Raw genomic sequence first — 8,191 nt, forward strand, 5'->3', positions numbered from 1 at the left:
ATGTGTTTGTTGGCTTCAGAGAAGCAGAGTGAGGATGAAAGAGGGGTCAATCAATTGGAGAAGAGGTGGAATGGAACAACTTGCGCATGTTGAAAGGAATGCCATGGAAGAGAGAAGGGTCACTTCCTAATTCCAGAGAGAGAGGTGAAGGAAGAGGTGAAGGAGAAGGCATCTGAGGTATGTGAGATGAGGAGGAGAGAAAGAGAGAGAAAAGGAAGCTCTCAGTAAATACATTGAATTTTTTTCAGTTAAATATGATACAATTTTTTTAGCTTAGAGAGTTGGAGGAAAAAGAGACTTGGGAAATTTTAAGTCTGAAAAATATGCTGTACTGAACTGGAGAGTGAATCATACAGGTCTAAAAGGATTGTCTTTTTGCATGCAGTGAAAGGCTGCTAAAATTATATAGCACAAATTTGGAGTGGATCCATAAGCATCTTCTCATGATTTTCTCTAACTTTGTTCAGCAGCAGAATAAAAGTAAAGTCATTGATGCTGGGAATTATCAAAGGCTAGTACTTGGAAAGATGAGTGAGGGCATGGGACCTGAGAGAAGAGGATAATATAGAACTGGCTGTTTCAACAATGGATCAAGATGAGGTAAGAGGAAACAATAGTCAATGTGGGGGTGATGGTCTGGGAATGAACTGAGTAGTAGATGGATCAGAGGGCATGTCAAAGACAAACAAAGAAGTACATTAGAAGTCATAATAAGTGAGAAGGAGAGATGGAATTTCAGAGTTCATGAATATGGAAGTGGAACACTCATAGATGTCAAGAATAAGCTTTCTATGTAACTGAGGTATAGGAGCTGGAAAGTGAGAATATTGAAGAACTGTTAGAGTTAGGGGTAGTTTGACAGAATATCTATCTATCCATCCATCTATCTATCTATCTATCTATCTATCTATCTATCTATCTATCTATCTATCTACCTATTCATATATGCACATTGAAAACCTCAAGTTATAATGGCTGGAGTTAGGGAGGAAAGAAAGATTTTGAACCTGGCACCAATGTATTAAGAAAAGAAAGGGAAAGTCCTTTAAGTCAGTAGATGATAACTTGCAATATCTTGATTGAGCAATCACTATGGCAAAGTTTGCTTCTTTTTTTTTTTACCCTATTTTAATGAAAAAAGAGCCATGCAAATCGTTGGAATCTTACCTGGCACTTTAAATATATAGTTTTATAATGTACTTTTTTGGGGGAAAGGTTTTTTTTAAACTTAAAAACTCTGCCTCCCCCCAAAAGAATATCATAAACATAGCATAAACAAATGAAATTGATTTTTTCTTTCTGCATTTGCTTCATTTAAAAAAGGTACCTAATAAATTCCACATTACTTTCAAAATTGTCCCATTTTAACTGAAAGCATTTGTTTATTTTTCTCACTTAAAATATAGTACATATTGATATTAAATATATTAAATTTTATATTGCTTGTAGTATATTGCATTAGATTTATATTTAGATTATAAGCTATATGTGATATGTGCAACTGGGGAGCAAAGTGGATAAAGAGCCAGGTCTGGAGTCATTATGACCTGATTCAAATCCTGCCTCAGATACTTACTAAGTGTGTGACCCTGAACATAACCCTGTGTGCCTCCATTTTTTCATCTAAAAATGAGGTGGAGAAGAAAGGGCAAACCCCTCTAATATCTTTGCTGAGAAAGCCCAAAATGGGGTCAAGGAAGAACTGGACATGACTAATAGTAATGCAGTTTTCATGTAATATTTTTGTTATTCTTATTTCTTTTTGATTGTATTTTATTTTATTATACCACAAGACTATTAATTACATGAAGGGCAAGAATGATATATTATCCAAACTAGGATCTCTTTCTGTCTAGTGATGTGGTCTGCCTGTACAAAGTAGATTTTTAATAAATATTTGTTAAATTGATGTAGCTATTTATTGCAGTTGTGTTAGAGAATAGCACTGTATTCAATGCTTCTCAGGGTTGTGGGTTCCCCTCTTCTCCCAGAGTAAGTCCCAGGTCTTTATAGGCTCCATAAGCATGAGTCTTTTTTGGTCAACATGGCAAAAGAAATAGGTGATTGCTACCAATCGTAATAGAAGGAACTGAGATAAGTTAGGGCAGATCTGAATTCTATCACTAGGTGGGGGTCCTAGAACAACTTGCTTCTCCTCTCTGGGCCTCAGTTTCTTCATCTGTAAGAGGAAAATAATGGCTTGGATGATATCAGAATTCCTTTTGGCTTTATTAGCCTATGATCCTATGATCCTTTGTTATATTGCAGAGGGCTCTAAATGAGGAATTAGACAAGACTTAGGGTTTTAGTCCTGACTGTTTATCCACTAGCTATTTGACCTTGTTAGCCAACCTAAGCCTTCAGAGCTTAAGTTTTTTTTTTTTAATTCGATGAATAGAAGTGACAGTAATCCCAGTTTGCCCTACCACTCAGGTTTGGCCCAAGATCAATGAAACAATGGATGCAGAAACTGAAAGTATTCTGATGAGCAACTGAAAGTATTCTGTACTTTTCATAAGCAGTCACTGGTCTATTGAAGCTGGAGCCTAGGGCTGTCAGAGAGATCTGGAAAAAGTGGAGAGAGCAATCGGAGGAGGTGAGGAAACATGGAATTTTTCAAGGAAAGTTTCTTAAAACTTGCTGCTGATTGAGTGGTAGTGAGGAATCTGCTAATTACTGATTGTTTACACCTGGAGAGGAAGCACAGAAGAAGTCTTTGGCAACCAGTGAAAGGGACAATGAACAGGTGTGGATTGCTGTATTAGGAGGCAATGGGAATAACTAAAATAATAAATAATAAATAACCAAAGTTCTCTGCTTTAGAGCCAGGAGGATGAAAAATTGACCTAGTGACCTTCAAGAGATTGGGCCACATTTGTGTTTCTGTCACAAGAAAACCAACAAAAATGGGTGTACTAAGTGTAAATTGGTCTTTTTGATTGAGAAGGTAAATAGCATAGATAAATGCTTTTGCTGCTTTCCAGTTTTTCAGCGAAGATGAAACATTCTTCAGTGGAGTGGAAGAAAAGACCCAACAGAAAAGCATAAAAGAAAACAGTTCTTAGGAAAAGAAAGGGAAGCTGGGAGTACTGGTGGCACTCCTTGGGAAGGTGGGACTGATAGACAATCTGAGCATGGGACTTCAGAGCTACAATGGACTAGAAGGAATCAGGTGTTTTAAAAGCACACTTACAGCTGATTTATCTATCTTTCCATACACATATAAATACACATTATATATATATATATATATATATATATATATATATATATGAACATATGTATATATGTGATATACATATATAATGTATATGAGAAACTAATTGGATTTAAGCTTCTCAATTCATACAATCACACTTCATGAGTCAAATGTGCAGACAGGACAAGTTCTCCTCTAATGGTAGCTTGAGTCTTAGAAAAACTAATATGTTTTTTACACACTGGCATTCATGACAAGTTTCCCTCTCTGTTCCACAGGAGGTTGTGAGTCTTCTTCTGAGGTGGTCATTTGGCAAGGCTCCATCAGTCAGCTTTGTTCTCAATGACCATAGGACATTGGAGCCTCAAGTTCAGGTAATACAGAATTCTGATCCAGTCTTGGACATAGGCATTGATGAGCAGGGTCTCTGGTAGGCTATGGATATTCCTACTTTGTTTGTTGCATAGTTTAATTGCTAGTTCACTGCATAAGCTACTACCAACGTTGTTATATTTTTTTTATTAGTAGTCTTACTATCAGGGGGTTCACATAAGTTTATCACATTTTTTGTTTATTACATCATACAACATAAGTCATTGTCTTCACAGCTTATTCAAAACCATTCAGTTATAAAATGGAAGCTTAAAACAATATGGAGTTATTTGTGTAACAATCTTACTACTATTTTCCTAAGGTAATAAAACTTATTTTCATCATGAATGACCTCAGAGGAACAGGGAGGAAGAGCAAACCTTCCAAAAACTTCCAAGGCAGTCCCTGAATGGCCTCCTGGGCAAGTTAGAGAGGCCTAGTATCCAAAACAAAGCAAAAACAAAATTGAGAGAGGAGAATCTATACCATGAGTTTGAAGATTTAAACATAGAGAAGATAAGAAAGAAAAAAATCTCTGAATATTTGGAGATAAAGAAAAGGAAAATGATTCTTCCTACAGTGGCTCTTTCTGGACTTTTTAAAGAAGAAGCAAACTGTCATATCTCCTTGGAAGTATGGCAGATATATTGATGCTACTAAGTGTGAGGGTATCTATTGAGAAATACTATATTAAAATAGAAAACTGGCTACACCTATAGTCAGGAGAGATCTGGGTTTGAAATTTGCTTCTGTATTATAGGTCATTTAGCATCTCTGAGTCTTGTTTTCCTCATTTGTGAAATGGGGATACTTTTATCTTAGTGAACTGATAAAATGTTCAACAACTCACATTCTGAGGGAAATTGACATACCTTTAAATTTAATCCAAATTATTAACTTTTTATTATCACCTTTTTAAAATCTAGACAAAAATATCAAGCCCTGATTTACAGTATTTATTAATTTCTGAAGTGTGAACACTTAACCCTGAAAATTTAATTGTTACTAGTTTAAGGTGGCTCTATCACATGCCTACTTGTATCTGAACTTTGGCCCAGAATAGAACCTCTGGAGTTATATACATGAGGCTCAATGGGAGAACACATATGGTTTGTGACTCTTCAACCTGTCTGAGAATGCTTTTGTTGACAGACCACTGCACCTGCCACTTCATTTCTGTAAGTCTAACTTGGCCAGGAACATTCCCTTCCTCTACATGTGGTCATTCCTAGGCCATAAGGCTCTGTAACCATGAGGGTTTTCCTATAGGGGACTGGGAATGTTTGACTAGCTTCTCTTTATCTGACTACCCAGCTCTGGTTCTAGTTGTTTGCTTGTCATTTTAAAGGTCAAATTCAAGGGACTAACCAGGAGTATAATCTGACCATCAATCAGACATTCTCTCAATACCATATCAATTGAGCAACCAAAATAATAGAAATATTTCATGCCTTTTCAAGGTGATACTATTAATGCCCTAATAAAATCCTCCTCAGTGCATGTCAGGCAGAACTAAGGAAATCCCCAAGTTAACTCACTTCATGATGATTATGAGGTTCAGCTGAATAAAATATGCAAAAGATTCCAAAAATCTTCCAGTTCTATATAATCATATTATTACCACCACCATAGCATTGTCAGTCTCTAGGAAGGCATGGCATGCTAGGAGACTCCCTGAGGAAAGCTGTAAAGATAGCCATGTTGACCTGTTTGTTGTTTTAGTCATGTCTGACTTTTATGATCCCATTTGAGGTTTTCTTGGCAAAGATAGTAGAGTGGTTCAACATTTCCTTCTTCAGTTCATTTTACAGATGAGAAAACTTAACCCAACAGGGCTAAGTGACTTCTCCAGGATCCCAGGGTAAGCAAGTGTCTAAGGTCAGATTGGAACTCAAGTAGAAGTCTTCCTGACTCCAGGCATGATGCTCAATGCATTATGGCACCATTTACCTGCCCAGGTTGACCTGTCAAAGCGAAAAAGTAGGAAGTCAACTGTTCTCCCATGGTGTACATTTGAGATGTGACAAAGAGGATGTTGAAGTTTGTAGAGGATTAAGGTCGATTAACTAATGCTGGAAGAAATGATACTTTCAGAAAGAATCTGGGAGAGATCTTTGGGTGAAATGTGGAAAGAAATTAAGATTTAGAGTTTGAGGATCGAGGTTCATTTTCCAGTTCTGTCATTTACTACATATGAATGTGCCATCTTGTACAAGTTATTTCACTTGCATGAACTTCAGTTTCTAGATTTGTGAAATGAGAGGCTTTAGAAAGCCTTGGGCAGGAAATTCAAAGATTTAGGGAAACAAATGGTGTTTTAATCACTATGCCAATTGAGGGTAAGGACTCTAGAAAAGAAGCTAGGATTTGAAGAATGAGCAGCTGACTGAGGGCATTGTAGAATGAGGTGCTTTCTGGATCATGGTAAAAAATATAGGTATGATGAACTTTTAGCCAAAGATAAAGTGGATCTTGGGGCAGCTAGGCAAAATGGATAGAACCTGGAGTCAGGAAGACTCATCTTTCTGAGTTCAAATCTGGCCTCAGATACTTTACTAGGTGTGTGACCCTGGCCAAATCACTTAATCTCATTTGCTCAGTAAAAGTGAACTCAAGAGGGAAATGACAGGATCTTTGCCAAGAAAAACCTAAATGGGGTCATGAAGACACATGGGTTCAAACACAACTGATTAAACTGAATGACATTTGTAGATCTAGTAAAGATTATGAATAATGTATTTTTCTAGAGTCCACATTAAACAGACTTTAAATGAAAAAAGACTGGGGTAGGATGAAGGAGGTAGAGAAAATTGTCTATAGAAAAACTGCTTAACAGGTTCTATAGGGTAAAGTTTTCAACTCCTTCCCCAACTCCTAGGTTTCAAACCACTGGCAAAACTCCAGAGTGCAGCCAGAACAGTAAAATGAAATTGAGATAAATATAAATACAACAAGACATAGATAATGTTATGTTTTTCTAAGTTATTTTCCAGTTTTCAGGCATGTTTTCATTTATGTAAAGGGTAAGAGGAACGACAAAGGAGACAAGAATAGCAATATATAGGGACTTAGTCATTCATAGGAAATGGTGAAAGGGAAGATTAGATGGGAATAATGTCTATGAGTTCAGTTACATAAGCAGTATTGCACAAAGCATGGATAATAAGATAGAGCTCCTAACATGAGAAAGCAAATATGACCTCAGACATGTAACTGGGACATTGTGCAATGTAATTGACTAGCAGATGACAGTGGAATGATATACTTTGATAAAAGGAACAGATTGGAAGTGGAGTTGGTTTATTGTTTTTGTTTTTGTTTTGCTCTTGAGATTGAGTCTCTCCATATCACCCAGATTGAAAGTATAATAGCCATTCCTGCCTCTGATCCCATTGCAGATTAGCATGGAACTTTTCAACTTGTTCTATTTCCAACCTTGGATTGTTGGACCTTTCTTAGGCAACCTGGTTCTCCCTCTTCTCACTTCCAAGGGCTTACCATACAGGTGCCAGACTTATTGTAGCTCAGAACTCCTAAACTCAATCAATTCACAATCATTTCTGCATTTGCAGTGGCAATGGCTTATACCACTATTGCCACCCTTGTAGCAATCCATGATTCAATGAGGAAGGACATAGTAGGGATCACATGGCTAAGAATCATGGGTAAGTACTTAGAGTGGTGACTAGGTCAGCTGGAGGTATTTAATAATGAGTTCCTGGTAAAGACCTTAAAGATGGAATGTTATCATGGGGACTTTTAGATTTTGAGACATCTAACCAAGAGTTTTAAAAGCATTGAAGTTGATAACTTCCTGTCTTGCTGATAATTTTACTTTTCAGAAGGTAGAGGAAGTGGCAAGGCAAAAATGATAATTTGGACTGAATTCTGACCAATATGGAAGAGTGGCCTGGCAAAATAGAAATGAATGGAACCTCTGGAAGCAGAGACCATGCCAACTTATAGCTTTTTTAATAATAAAGAGGGAAATGATCAAAACAATTTGCAAGATGTCTCAGATTTTAGGAGGCTTAAGGAGAGGAGATTTCAAAGATTTCACATCTTTTCTCTGATGGCTAAGATCTCATGGTTTAATTCCCTCAAAGAGAAGTTGACTACAGAAGGATGAGAAGCAATCAAGTATGAAATTCTGGTGGCACAGTCTTGATTCTAGTGAAGAAGACAAAGTATAGGTATTCAGAGAGACCAATGTGGCTATATGGGGAATTCATTACTGGAAGCAAAAGCAGGTAACTGAAGATGAATACAAAAGAGAATTGTTTTCCTATTAAGAAGAATGTCAGGAATACTAAAGTCTAGCATGAACTAAGGTTGGCAATGAATATTAACAATAAAAAGTTTAAAAAAAATCTATGTTGGAGACAAAAGGAAATTCAAAATAATAATAAAACACCTACATGGGGGCATTCTAGTGGATAGAAGATGATATTGGATGGTAGAGAAAGGTAAATATATTCAACTCTTCAGTTACCTTGAATTTCTCTACCAAGAAAAATGATGCTCATATTGAAAAGGAAAGTTTAATGACTTCCAATAATATTTTGAAAACTATGGAGAAAGGGAAAGGTGCCTTGGGAATTGGAGCATGTAATTGTTTTG

General features: G+C 36.6%; 1 long non-coding RNA gene across 1 annotated transcript; it reads left to right on the forward strand.

Annotated features, from left to right (window-relative positions):
* Window positions 1-489: 489 nt before the first annotated feature.
* Window positions 490-3,567, forward strand: LOC141521940 (uncharacterized). Its single transcript, XR_012478090.1, has 3 exons — window positions 490-600; window positions 2,434-2,596; window positions 3,478-3,567. It is a non-coding gene; the product is annotated as an uncharacterized LOC141521940 (long non-coding RNA).
* The last annotated feature ends 4,624 nt before the right edge of the window (window positions 3,568-8,191 follow it).

This window comes from Macrotis lagotis, chromosome 1 (genome assembly GCF_037893015.1).
Source record: "Macrotis lagotis isolate mMagLag1 chromosome 1, bilby.v1.9.chrom.fasta, whole genome shotgun sequence".
Lineage (NCBI taxonomy): Eukaryota > Metazoa > Chordata > Mammalia > Peramelemorphia > Peramelidae > Macrotis > Macrotis lagotis.